Raw genomic sequence first — 12,452 nt, forward strand, 5'->3', positions numbered from 1 at the left:
TTCGCACCATTGGTCAGTACCGGTACACATATTGGATGTGACGTTTATCCTTTTCGATCATACCAAAGTCACGATTGGAAGCCGTGTACATGTGAAAAATGAAAATCCGCAGCCTGTTTCCAGTCATTCGACCGGGTCAGGGAAGGAATGAATGAAGCCCCCATCTAGCGGCGAGGATAGGAATTGTGTCGGCTGCCGAAGGCTGTCGCACTCCTCTGGGACAATGATTAATGACTGACAGATGAAATGATATTAGGGAGTGTTGCTGGAATGAACGATCACAGGGAAAACCGGAGTACCCGGAGAAAAACCTGTCCTGCCTCCGCTTTTTCCAGCACAAATCTCACATGGAGTGACCGGGATTTGAAGCACGGAAACCAGCGGTGAGAGGCCGGCGCGCTGCCGCCTGAGCCACGGAGGCTCACCAGGTACATGTGCCCAGGTATAACGAACCTATGGGTAATAAGTTACTGTCAAGAATACCTGTCTGCACCAAGTGAACTTAGATACTACTGTACAAGGAAATTCTTCTTTTTTCGTCCGATATACGAATTTGTTCAGACGAAGAGATTACGTCTTGCATTAGTAAGTTTTCAGAAAACACGAACTTATTTAACTTGTGCCTCTAGAGGCACAGTCTTCTTAATATATCACTCTCACCAATGTCACAATTATGCACGACTAATTTTTATATCTAAAGCTGCCGAAGGTAGAATACACTCTTCGTCGGAATATGTGGTGTTGGTACTGCTTGCTGCAAATCTGCCGTCACCACTGCCACATCACCTTACTTGACTCTCTCTCTCACACACATTGCTTTTTGCAGCAAGCACGTTGGAAATATGATCGGTCTTGGCAGGATTGCTTTGATTATTTTGGGCAGTAAATGCATCGCAAGTCTTACCTGTATCGGTTACTGGTAGTTTAAACCCGAGGTTAAACTTAGCGTTGAAAACACCTCTGTACACACGTACCTTCAAAGGCAATCAGTTAGTTTCTACACACTGCTGTTTATTTCCTCCATAGAGAACAAACTTGAGAGGGTTGTTGCTCCGCTGTTGTGTGATCGGTACTTTGAAAATGATCGTACGTATATCCTGACCTCTTCTTTGTCCTCATCTTTGATTCTGTGTGGAGTTCGTTTGCTTGCGGTGGTGTGAAGGTTGCCGTGTTTGGCAAACCGCCAAGGAATCCGTGTTTTCAACCACACAGGGCCATAATAACCAACACACAAATATCACACAGGAAACAATTAAGAAGAAAAGGTATATTAATAACTAGCTAAAGGCCTAGCAATTCTTCGTACAGATTTATGAGTGGGAAGGAATTGGCCGTGGCCTTAATTAAGGTACAGCCCCAGCATTTGCCTGGTGTGAAAATGGGAAACCACGGAAAACCATTTTCAGGGCTGCTGACAGTGGGGTTCGAACCCACTATCTCCAGCTCACAGCTGCGCGACCCTAACTGCACGGCCAACTCACTCGGTAGAGGCATCGTGACTGAAGCACTTGTTCTCTAGATAATGGCGCAAAATAAAATGTGAATGATAAACCCACCAAATATTAACCTTACAAAATCTTTTTTAAAAAAGAAAGACGGAATATACACACAATACGATGGCGATGATACTGAGCAGGGCTGAACAACCGGTTCTCGAATATGGATAAGCACGCTTAGCACTCTCAACAATACAACTGTCCGCACAATGGCGCGCTCATTCTGGTAACAAACGAACATCGACTTACGCACGAAATTCATTAGTGAAAGCGACCACAGTCAAAAACACAAGTAAGCAGAATTTTCTCGAAAACAGAGTTACGAAGAAAATGCATATGACTTTTCTTGCAGAAAATGTTACGAAATGGTGAAATATATATCTAAATCAAAAGTACCCCTTGCGAGACTCGGGTTTTCTCGCGATATCCCTACCACTTCTTAGCTTAGTCGGTTCGGAAGTTTTCAAGCCTATACCGAACAAACAAGCAAGCAAACAAACAAACAAACAACATCATCTCATTTTATGTCCTACTCGTTGGCTGAATGGTCAGCGTACAGCCCTTCGCTTTAGAGGGTCCCGGGTTCGATTCCCGACCGGGTCGGGAATTTTAATCTTCATTGGTTAATTCCAGTGGCCTGGGGGCTGGGTGTTTGTGCTCTCCCCAATATCCCTGTAACTCACACACCACACATAACACCATCCTCCACCTCAATAACACGTAGTTACCTACACACGGCAGATGCCGCCCACCCTCATCGGAGGGTCTGACTTACAAGGGCTGCACTCGGCTAGAAATTATAATTCGCCCTATCTATAAAATGAGATAATAATACCTATAATAATAATTATGATAAATACTAAAAACAAATAAGAGACATAGTATAACAGATTCGTTTGTAATGATAATCATTAGACACGAAATGCAAAGTATTTATTGTTGTTGTTGTTTTTCATTTGTTTTACGTCGCATCGACACAGATAGATGTTACGGCGACGATGGGATAGGAAAGGGCTAGGAGCGGAAAGGAAGCGACCGTGGTCTTAATTTAAGGTACATCCCCAGCATTTGCCTGGTGTGAAAACAGGAAACCATGTATTGCTTGTTGTTATTATGATCATTGTTAAATAGAACTCATACGCACATCAGAAAGTATTAAGAACTAAACTGACAAATAGGCCTTCCTCGTACTGTTTGTAGTCTGCGTACTCTCAAATAGAATATTGATATTAGGGCTTTCTGGCGCACATGAACGCGCCAATTTCTCACTTTAACACACTAATTGTAGGTCAATTTTCTTTACGAATAGTCTAGATGCACTCTGTCTTTTCTAAGCCTTCAATCGGACTAAAAAGGTAGGCGTTTTGTTTATTGTAAGCGCCGATGCCGGAGTCCGCCATACACAACGCATGTTTCTGTTCAGTCGTAAGGCTGCTGAGTTGGCATACCGACTCCGGCATTCGGCAACCGAAGACCAAGTGTCCATCACTCGTCCATTGTTGGTATTTGTTTATGCTTATGCTCCCTTGTATTTCTTCAACATTTTCGTTTATTCTTCATCCACTCTTGAAGCTTTCGAGAACTCACTCACTCACTCATTTTTTATTTATTTCGCATTACCTGTAGCAACTTCGTTTTGCTCGACATTAACAGCGTTCGCCACTCTACTCATTACGGACTCGATGCTCAGACTGGCCGGGATATGGCGCTCTTACATTGCGGTACAGCGCAGCAAGCGGTTGTGCAGAACAAAACACGATGACAAAACGCGTGACGCGGTAGAAAGTACCAGCATGTTCAAGAGGTTAATACATTTGCAGGTGGTGTGGTGTTACGTTTTGGGCTGAGCTTACTAATGGCCGTCGTACACCTTTGATTCCAATTCGAGGGTTGTTAACTGCCCAGCGGTATACCGGTGACATTTTTCGACCGTTTGTACAACCTTTTAGGGATGAATCTTCTTCTTCTTCTTCTTCTTCTTCTTCTTCTACTACTACTACTACTACTACCGCTTTTCCCACACCTGTGGGATCGCGGGTGTGAACTGTGTCGCACATGTGGATTTGACCCTGTTTTACGGCCGGATGGCCTTCCTGACGTCAACCATATATGGAAGGATGTAAACACTATTGCGTATTTCTGTGGTGGTTGGTAGCGTAGTGTGTTGTCTGAATATGAAGAGGAAAGTGTTGGAACAAACACAAACACCCAGTCCTCGAGCCAGACGAATTAATCAAACACGATTAAAATCCCCGACCCGGCCGGGAATCGAACCCGGAACCCTTTGAACCAAAGGCCAGTGAGTCGGACAACCCTTTAGGGATGAATATGGTGCTGAATTCATTTTCGTCGACAACAATGCTGGCCCTCATCGACGTGCATCAGTGAGGAACTTCCTGAGAGAGGCAGATATCTACCATATGAACTGACCAGCTAATTCATCGGACATGAACTGCATTGAGCATGCTTGGTGAAGGTTGAAATGGGCTGTTTTTTACCGTCCACAAACCTCCACAGACACTCCCAGACCTCATAAGATTTGCCCAGGTGGAATGGGACCTTCTTCCTCAAGATGACGTCAATGTACTCATCGCAAGCATTCAGTTATTATTGTTTATTTGCGTTAGATATTGGAGGAGAAACGTTTAAGTTTCCATTCCCAGTTTGTGTGTCTCTGTGATACATAAACAACATTCTGTAAATTTATTGCTGCATTGCATCGATGCTAGTTCAAAATATCTTTGCGATGTATAATATAGTAGGACGTTAATAAGACTAGAAATTATTATTATTATGTTAATGTGTTAACGTCGCACCAACACATCAAAGGTTTTCGCCGACGGAAGGATGGGAAAGGGCTAGGATTGGGAAGGTAACGTCCGTGGCCTTAATTAAGGTACAGACTCTTGCCTGGTGTGAAAATGGGAAACCACGGAAAACTATTTTCACGGTGACGGTGGGAATCGAATACAACACCTCCCGAATACTACCTGATAACTACATGACACTAACCGCACGGAAAAATTGAGCGGTTTATTTTTATTATTATTATTATTATTATTATTATTATTATTATTATTATTATTATTATTATTATTATTATTATTATTATTATTATTATTATTATGGTTCTTGGTGTGGGTTACTGTAGTCACGTCCTAGTTCATGAACCATGGGCAACGGCTGAGTGGCCTAGTAAGTGGTCCCGAGAGTCGGGATACCAGTTGATACGGAATGGGAGTGGGCATCTCGGACATATTCTGCATCATGGCCTTTCTTGTGCTCAGGCGGCTAAGACTATACAATCCACCGATGGTCCCTAACCCGTTACAGGAGAGGTCCTCACCTGGACTATGTGCAAGTAGGGTAGCATCCTGCTTCATGAATTTACCGAGCTCAGAACATTTTAAGCAAGCCTCGGACCTATGGGAGTAACGGAGTCCCACTCCCATTTGACAGGCGAGGGACTCCTTGGAAACAACTTGGCGAACGAAATGGAATTCGATGGGGAGCTATCAATATTAATGGAGCTTATGGAAGAAGGAAAGTATAAATGGCTGAGTCAGCAAAGAGGATGCATCTGGATGTGCTAGGAGTAAGTGATATTCGAGTAAGAGGAGATAACGAGGAAGAGATTATAAAGTATACTTAAGGGGTGTTAAAAAGGGAAGGGCAGAGTCTGGGGTAGGGCTGTTCATCAGAGATACTATTCCACGCAACATAGTTTCTGTTAGGAACGTAAATGAGCGAATGATCTGGTTAGATTTGGCAGATGGAGGAATTAGGACGAGAATTGTCTAAGTGTATTCACCATGTGAGGGTGCGGATGAGGATGAAGTTGACAAGTTTTATGAAGCATTGAGTGACATCGTGATCAGGGTCAACAACAAGGATAGAATAGTGCTAATGGGCAATTTCAATGCGAGAGTTGGAAATAGAACTCAAGGGTACGAAAGGATGATTGGTAAATGTGGGTAAGATGTGGAAGCTAATGGGAATGGAAAGCGTTTACTGGGTTTCTGTACTAGCATGGGTTTAGCAGTTACGAATATATTCTTCAAGTATAAGGCTATTCACTGTTACACATGGGAGGCTAGGGGTACCAGATCCATAATAGACTATATCTTAACAGAATTCGAATTCAGGAAATCTGTTAGGAATGTACGAGTTTATCGAGATTTTTTATGATACAGACCACTATCTGATCTGCAGTGAATAAAATATCTCTAGGCCTAGGGTAGAGAAAGCTAAATCTAATACGTAGACTTTCACGACCACTAAATGACATTATAATAATTATTTGGGGATATTAGGTCGTGTAATAATAAATAAATACCAGCTGACGCGTTTCAATCCTGCGACCAGGATCGTCTTCAGAGCAACAACAAAGCAAAATGGCTACGGTCTCTCCATAGTAAACAGACTCAAGATAGAGAAACCCTGTTAGAAATGTAATTCATTCCAGGGCCTCCAGAGTCACGGAGAAAGATGTTGACGAGTTAACTATGGAGGGTAGCCATGATCTACTCAGTATATAGCCGTCACCTTTGTTAAAATTATTCGGGCGTTTAACAATTTCTATCGCCTCACGAATGATTCTGGGAATAAAATGTTTCTCTTTACAAATGACAGAAGTAGCATCAAAAATTATTTGATGGTCATTATGTATGGCATGTTCTGCCACAGCAGACTTCTCTGGCTGGCAAAGACGTAAGTGCCTGCGATGTTCTTTAACCCTTGTTGCTACTTTCCTACATGTTTGGCCGACATAAACCGATCCACAGGAGCAAGGAATCATATAAATTCCAGCGCAGTTTAAACCAATAGGATCTTTGACAGATCGCAAACAATTGCCTATGGTGATGTTAAGCCTAACATTGTTTGCGATCTGTCAAAGATCCTATTGGTTTAAACTGCGCTGGAATTTATATGATTCCTTGCTCCTGTGGATCGGTTTATGTCGGCCAAACATGTAGGAAAGTAGCAACAAGGGTTAAAGAACATCGCAGGCACTTACGTCTTTGCCAGCCAGAGAAGTCTGCTGTAGCAGAACATGCCATACATAATGACCATCAAATAATTTTTGATGCTACTTCTGTCATTTGTAAAGAGAAACATTTTATTCCCAGAATCATTCGTGAGGCGATAGAAATTGCTAAACGCCCGAATAATTTTAACAAAGGTGACGGCTATATACTGAGTAGATCATGGATACCCTCCATAGTTAACTCCTCAACATCTTTCTCCGTGACTCTGGAGGCCCTGGAATGAACTACATTTCTAACAGGGTCTCTCTATCTTGAGTCTGTTTACTATGGAGAGACCGTAGCCATTTTGCTTTGTTGTTGCTCTGAAGACGATCCTGGTCGCAGGATTGAAACGCGCCAGCTGGTATTTATTTATTATTACACGACCTAATATCCCCAAATAATTATTATAAAGCTAAATCTGTCTGTAAATGAATAAGGGTAGAAAATCTCCAGGACGAGGAAATTAGACAAAAGTACATGGATATAATGAGTGAGAAGTCCAAACAGTAGACAGTAAGCAGGTTCAATATATAGAAAGAGAACGGGCGGCATACAGGGATGCTGTAGTAGTAACAGCAAGGGAATGTCTAGGAACAACTGTGTGTAAAGATGAGAAAAGGCGAACATCTTGGTGGAATGATGAAGTGAGAGCAGCTTGCAAACGTAAAAAGAAGGCTTATCGGAAATGGCTCCAAACAAGGTCTGATGCAGACAGGGAATTGTACATAGATGAAGGAAACACAGCGAAACAAATGGTTGTTGAATCCAAAAAGAAGTCGTGGGAAGATTTTGGTATTAACCTCGAAAAGCTATGTCAGGCAGCAGGGAAACCTTCCTGGGCAGTAATAATCTTAGGTAGGGAGGGAAAAAGGAAATGAACAGTGTTTTGAGTAATTCAGGTGAACTCATAATAGATCCCAAGGAATCACTGGACAGGCGGAGAGAATATTTTGAACATCTTCTCAACGTGAAAGCAAATTTTCATGGTGGTGTCGCGAACAACCAAGCTCATGGGGAGGAAGAAAATCATGTTGGTGAAATTACGCTTGAGGAAGTGGAAAGGATTGTAAATAAACTCCATTGTCACAAAGCAGCAGGAATAGATGAAATTAGACCTTAGTGGAAAGGCAGGGATAAAATTGCTTCTTGAAATGAAATGTCGTATGGCTTTTAGTGCCGGGATATCCCAGGACGGGTTCGGCTCGCCAGGTGCAGGTCTTTCCATTTGACGCCAGTAGGCGACCTGCGCGTCGTGATGAGGATGAAATGATGATGAAGACAACACATACACCCAGCCCCCGTGCCATTGGAATTAACCAATTAAGGTTAAAATCCCCGACCCGGCCGGGAATCGAACCCGGGACCTTCTGAACCGAAGGCCAGGACGCTAACCGTTCAGCCAACGAGTCGGACAATTGCTTCTTAGAATATTAAGATTAGCATGGATTGTTGGTAAGGTACCTTCAGATGGACAAAAGCAGTAATTGCATCTATCTACAAGCAAGGGAACAGGAAGGATTGCAACAACTATCGAGGTATCTCATTGATTAGTATACCAGGTAAGGTACTCACTGGCATCATGGGAGGAGTGCGATCAATGTTTGAGAGGAAGTTGGATGAAAACCAGTGTGGTTTCAGACCACAGACGGGCTGTCAGGATCAGATTTTCAGCATGCGCCAGGTAATTGATTGAAAAGTGCTACGAGAGAAATGGAGAGTTGCATTTATGTTTCGTAGATCTAGAGAAAGCATGACAGGGTGCCGAGGGAAAAGTTGTTCACCATGCTGGCGGACTACGGGATCAAGGGTAGATTATTAAAATCAATCAAAGGAATTTATGTTGACAATTGGGCTGCAGTGAGAATTGACGGTAGAATGAGTTCTTGGTTCAGAGTACTTACAGGGATTAGACAAGGCTGTATTCTTTCACCTTTGTTGTTCGTCGTTTACATGGATCATCTGCTGAAATGTATAAAGTGGCAGGGAGGGATTCAGTTAGGTGGAAATGTAGTAGCAGTCTGGCCTATGTTGACGACTTGGTCTTAATAGCAGATTTTGCCGAAAGCCTGCAGTCTAATATCTTGGAACTTGAAAATATGTGCAATGAGTATGGTATGAAAATTAGCCTTTCAAAGACTAACTTGATGTCAGTACGTAAGAAATTCAACAGAATTGAATGTCAGGTGGGTGATACAAAGCTGAAACAGGTAGATATTTTCAAGTATTTAGGATGTGTGTTCTTCCAGGATGGTAATACTGTATAGTAAGTGAGATTGAATCAAGGTGCGGTAAAGGTAATGCAGTGAACTCGCAGTTGCGATCATCAGTATTCTGTAAGAAGGAAGTCAGCTCCCGGACGAAACTATCTTTACATCGGTCTGTTTTCAGACTAACTTTGCTTTACGGGAGCGAAAGCTGCGTTGACTCAGGATATCTTATTCATAAGTTAGGAGTAACAGACATGAAAGTAGCGAGAATGATTGCTTGTACAAACAGGTGGGGACAATGGCAGGATGGTACTCAGATTGAGGAGATAAGGGCTAAGTTAGGAATAAACTCGATGAATGAAGCTTTACGCATAAACCGGCTTCGGTGGTGGGGTCATGTGAGGCGAATGGAGGAGGTTAGTTTACGTAGGAGAATAATGGACTCTGTTATGGAGGGTAAGAGAAGTAGAGGGAGAACAAGACGACGATGATTAGACTCTGTTTCTAACGATTTAAAGATAAGAGGTATAGAACTAAATGAGGCCACAGCACTGGTTGCAAATAGAGGATTGTGGCGACATTTAGTAAATTCACAAAGGCTTGCAGACTGAACGCTGAAAGGCATAACGGTCTATAATGGTGTATGTATGTATGTATAAATGTATTATTTTGCACACCTTCGTGGTAATGTTATTCAAGCAATTGTACTGATTTTAGGAAATCAAAGCACAATAAACCTTATTTTACACTGCATTCTTACACAGAATTTGAACCTATAAATTTCCGAACAATTACAGTAGTGGTAATGACCACCGTCTTCTGCATGGTCTTGTAGATGTTGGTGTTGACATCTAACTTCTTCAGTCCTTCCACCAGTGTTTTAGGTATGGCAGCTGTACTCGAAAGGATGATTGGTACAATTATCACCTCTTCATAGTGACATAGTCTTTGAATATGCTCTGTTAGTGGTGTATACTTGTTGATTATATCGGTATACTTTTCATGGAAGTTCCCGGTGTTCGGGACAGCTATGTCAATCAGAGCGACACGTATTTTTTTCTTCTCGAACACCACTATATCCGGTCTGTTGCGGATAGTCGTCTTATCCGAAATAATAATAATTGTTGAATCCAAAAAGAAGTCGTGGGAACATTTTGGTAACAACCTCGAAAAGCTATGTCAGGCAGCAGGGAAACCTTCCTGGCCAGTAATAAAGAATCGGGCAATCTTTATCAAAATTATTATTATTATTATTATTATTATTATTATTATTATTATTATTATTATTATTATTCACAGGTTCCCGGGTTCGATTTCCTGTTGAACTCGAGATTTTATCCGCTGAGTTTAATTTCTCTAGTTCGGTTACTGGATGTTCCTATTTTTCTTAATTAGACTACTCTTCATATACAAACATTGCACCACACTACTAACCAGCACGGAAAACACGTAATAATTAATATATCCTTCCACATTGGGTTGGCTCAGGAAGAACATTCGAGCGTAAAACTAGATCAAGTATACATACGCAGCACAATTCGCACCCGGAACTCCACCAGGGTCTGGCCAAAGTAGCTTTTTATTATTATTATTATTATTATTATTATTATTATTATTATTATTATTATTATTATGTCCGACTCGTTGGCTGAACGGTCAGCGTACTGGCCTTCGGTTCAGAGGGGCCCGGGTTCGATTCCCGGCCGGGTCGGGGATTTTAACCTTAATTGGTTAATTCCAATGGCACGGGGGCTGGGTGTATGTGTTGTCTTCATCATCATTTCAACCTTATCACGACGCGCAGGTCGCCTACGGGAGTCAAATAGAAAGACCTGCGCCTGGCGAGCCGAACTTTGCCTGCGATACCCCGGCACTAAAAGCCATACGACATTTCATTATTATTATTATTATTATTATTATTATTATTATTATTATTATTATTATTATTATTATTATTATGTTTACAATTTTGCTTCAAGTTACACCCATACAGATGGGTATTATGGCAACGATGGGAGAGGGAAGGTCTTGGAGTGGGAATGAAGCGGCCGTGGCCTTAATTAAGGTACAGCCTCCACATTTGCCTGATGTGAAAATGGGAAACCATAGAAAACCATCTTTAGGGTTGCCGACAATGGGATTCGAACCCACTATCTCCCGAATGCAAGCAGATAGTAACGTGATCCAAACCGCGCAGCCACTAGCTCGGTCCAGATTATTATTATTATTATTATTATTATTATTATTATTATTATTATTATTATTATTATTATTATTATTATTATTATTATTATTATTATTATTATTTGCTTAACGTCACACCAGCACTGCTCTTATGGATACGATGGGCAATGATTGGTAATGAAGTGGCCGTGGCCTTAATTAAGGTACAGCCCCCATATTTGCCTGATGTGAAAATGGGAAAGCACGGAAAACTATTTTCAGAGTTGCCGACAGGGTTCGAACCCACTATCTCCCGATTGCAAGCCGATTGCTGCGTGATCAAAACTGAGTTTCAACTTGTTCGATTAATAGTAGTAGTAGTAGTAGTAGTAGTAGTAGTTAGACATCTACAACGAGTATTGTAACCATCCTAATGATTGTGGGTGCAGTTACTTTTGGAATTACGTGTCCCGTATCAGTTGACGGCGCCAAGTCATCCAGTCAGTCTTGGCCGTCTTAATTTAATGACATCTGCATAATAACGACGGAGGCGTGAAGAAGGGGTGGACTCGCTTCTTGAATTTCAATATGTATCTTGGCAATATTGAAATGAATAGGGTTAGCTTCTCACTCTCACTGTTTTCATCAAGCTATCACGAAACGCAGCAGGGGAGGGGCGTGAAAACAAAACGGTGGCGCGGTCGACGGCAGAGCCACGGAAATCGATGCGGAGACCGGCGAAGTCGTACGGTGTATCAGGAGGCTGTGGTCCTAGTCCAGGTGATGTGCTGCTCCGGCGAGGAGTGATCCACTGGTAAGTCATTCACCTAGTTCTCCCTCCATGGGAATGCCATTTCATTGCTCTTTTGCTTGTTGTTATTTGTGAAAGAAATAGGCGTATCTAGAATACAAGGCATAATTCTCAAATATTTTTTGGAATATATTAGGGTTGAAATATTTATAATGTAATCAGTGAAACAATGGAATCATTGGTCTATTCTTATTTGTAAAAATAGATGACTTGATCTTCAATATCACTCAAAACTGTAATTTACTCTTCGGTGTGTATTTACGGCTGCTACTACTATAAACAATACTTACCGCCTGAGACGTTTGTATACGAAATAGATAATATCCGATACACAAAATAATAAAAAATAATATGTAGATGGAATCTCTAAGGACGGTCGATGAAACCACAGGGCAGAAAATTTCGCGCAGAAAATAAAAACATTTAAACATTTTTGACAAATAATTTACGCGATCATTTCTTTAGTGTTTTTACAATGTATGTGTTTGTGTTGTTTGTGTTATTGTTATATCTGAACAGATGTCTTTATTTAGAACTGGAATCGGTGAAGATGATGATGGAGTAGAGGTTGGCTTCTGAGAGATCACATCCCTGAATCGAAATTCTAAATGTCTAAAGAATTGTTGTTGATGTATGCTAATTATATGATGCATTTTCGTTTAAAACATATCATCATGCATATATTTATATGTTAATACAATATATATATATATATATATATATATATATATATATACACAATACA

Source organism: Anabrus simplex, chromosome 5 (genome assembly GCF_040414725.1).
Source record: "Anabrus simplex isolate iqAnaSimp1 chromosome 5, ASM4041472v1, whole genome shotgun sequence".
Classification (NCBI taxonomy): domain Eukaryota; kingdom Metazoa; phylum Arthropoda; class Insecta; order Orthoptera; family Tettigoniidae; genus Anabrus; species Anabrus simplex.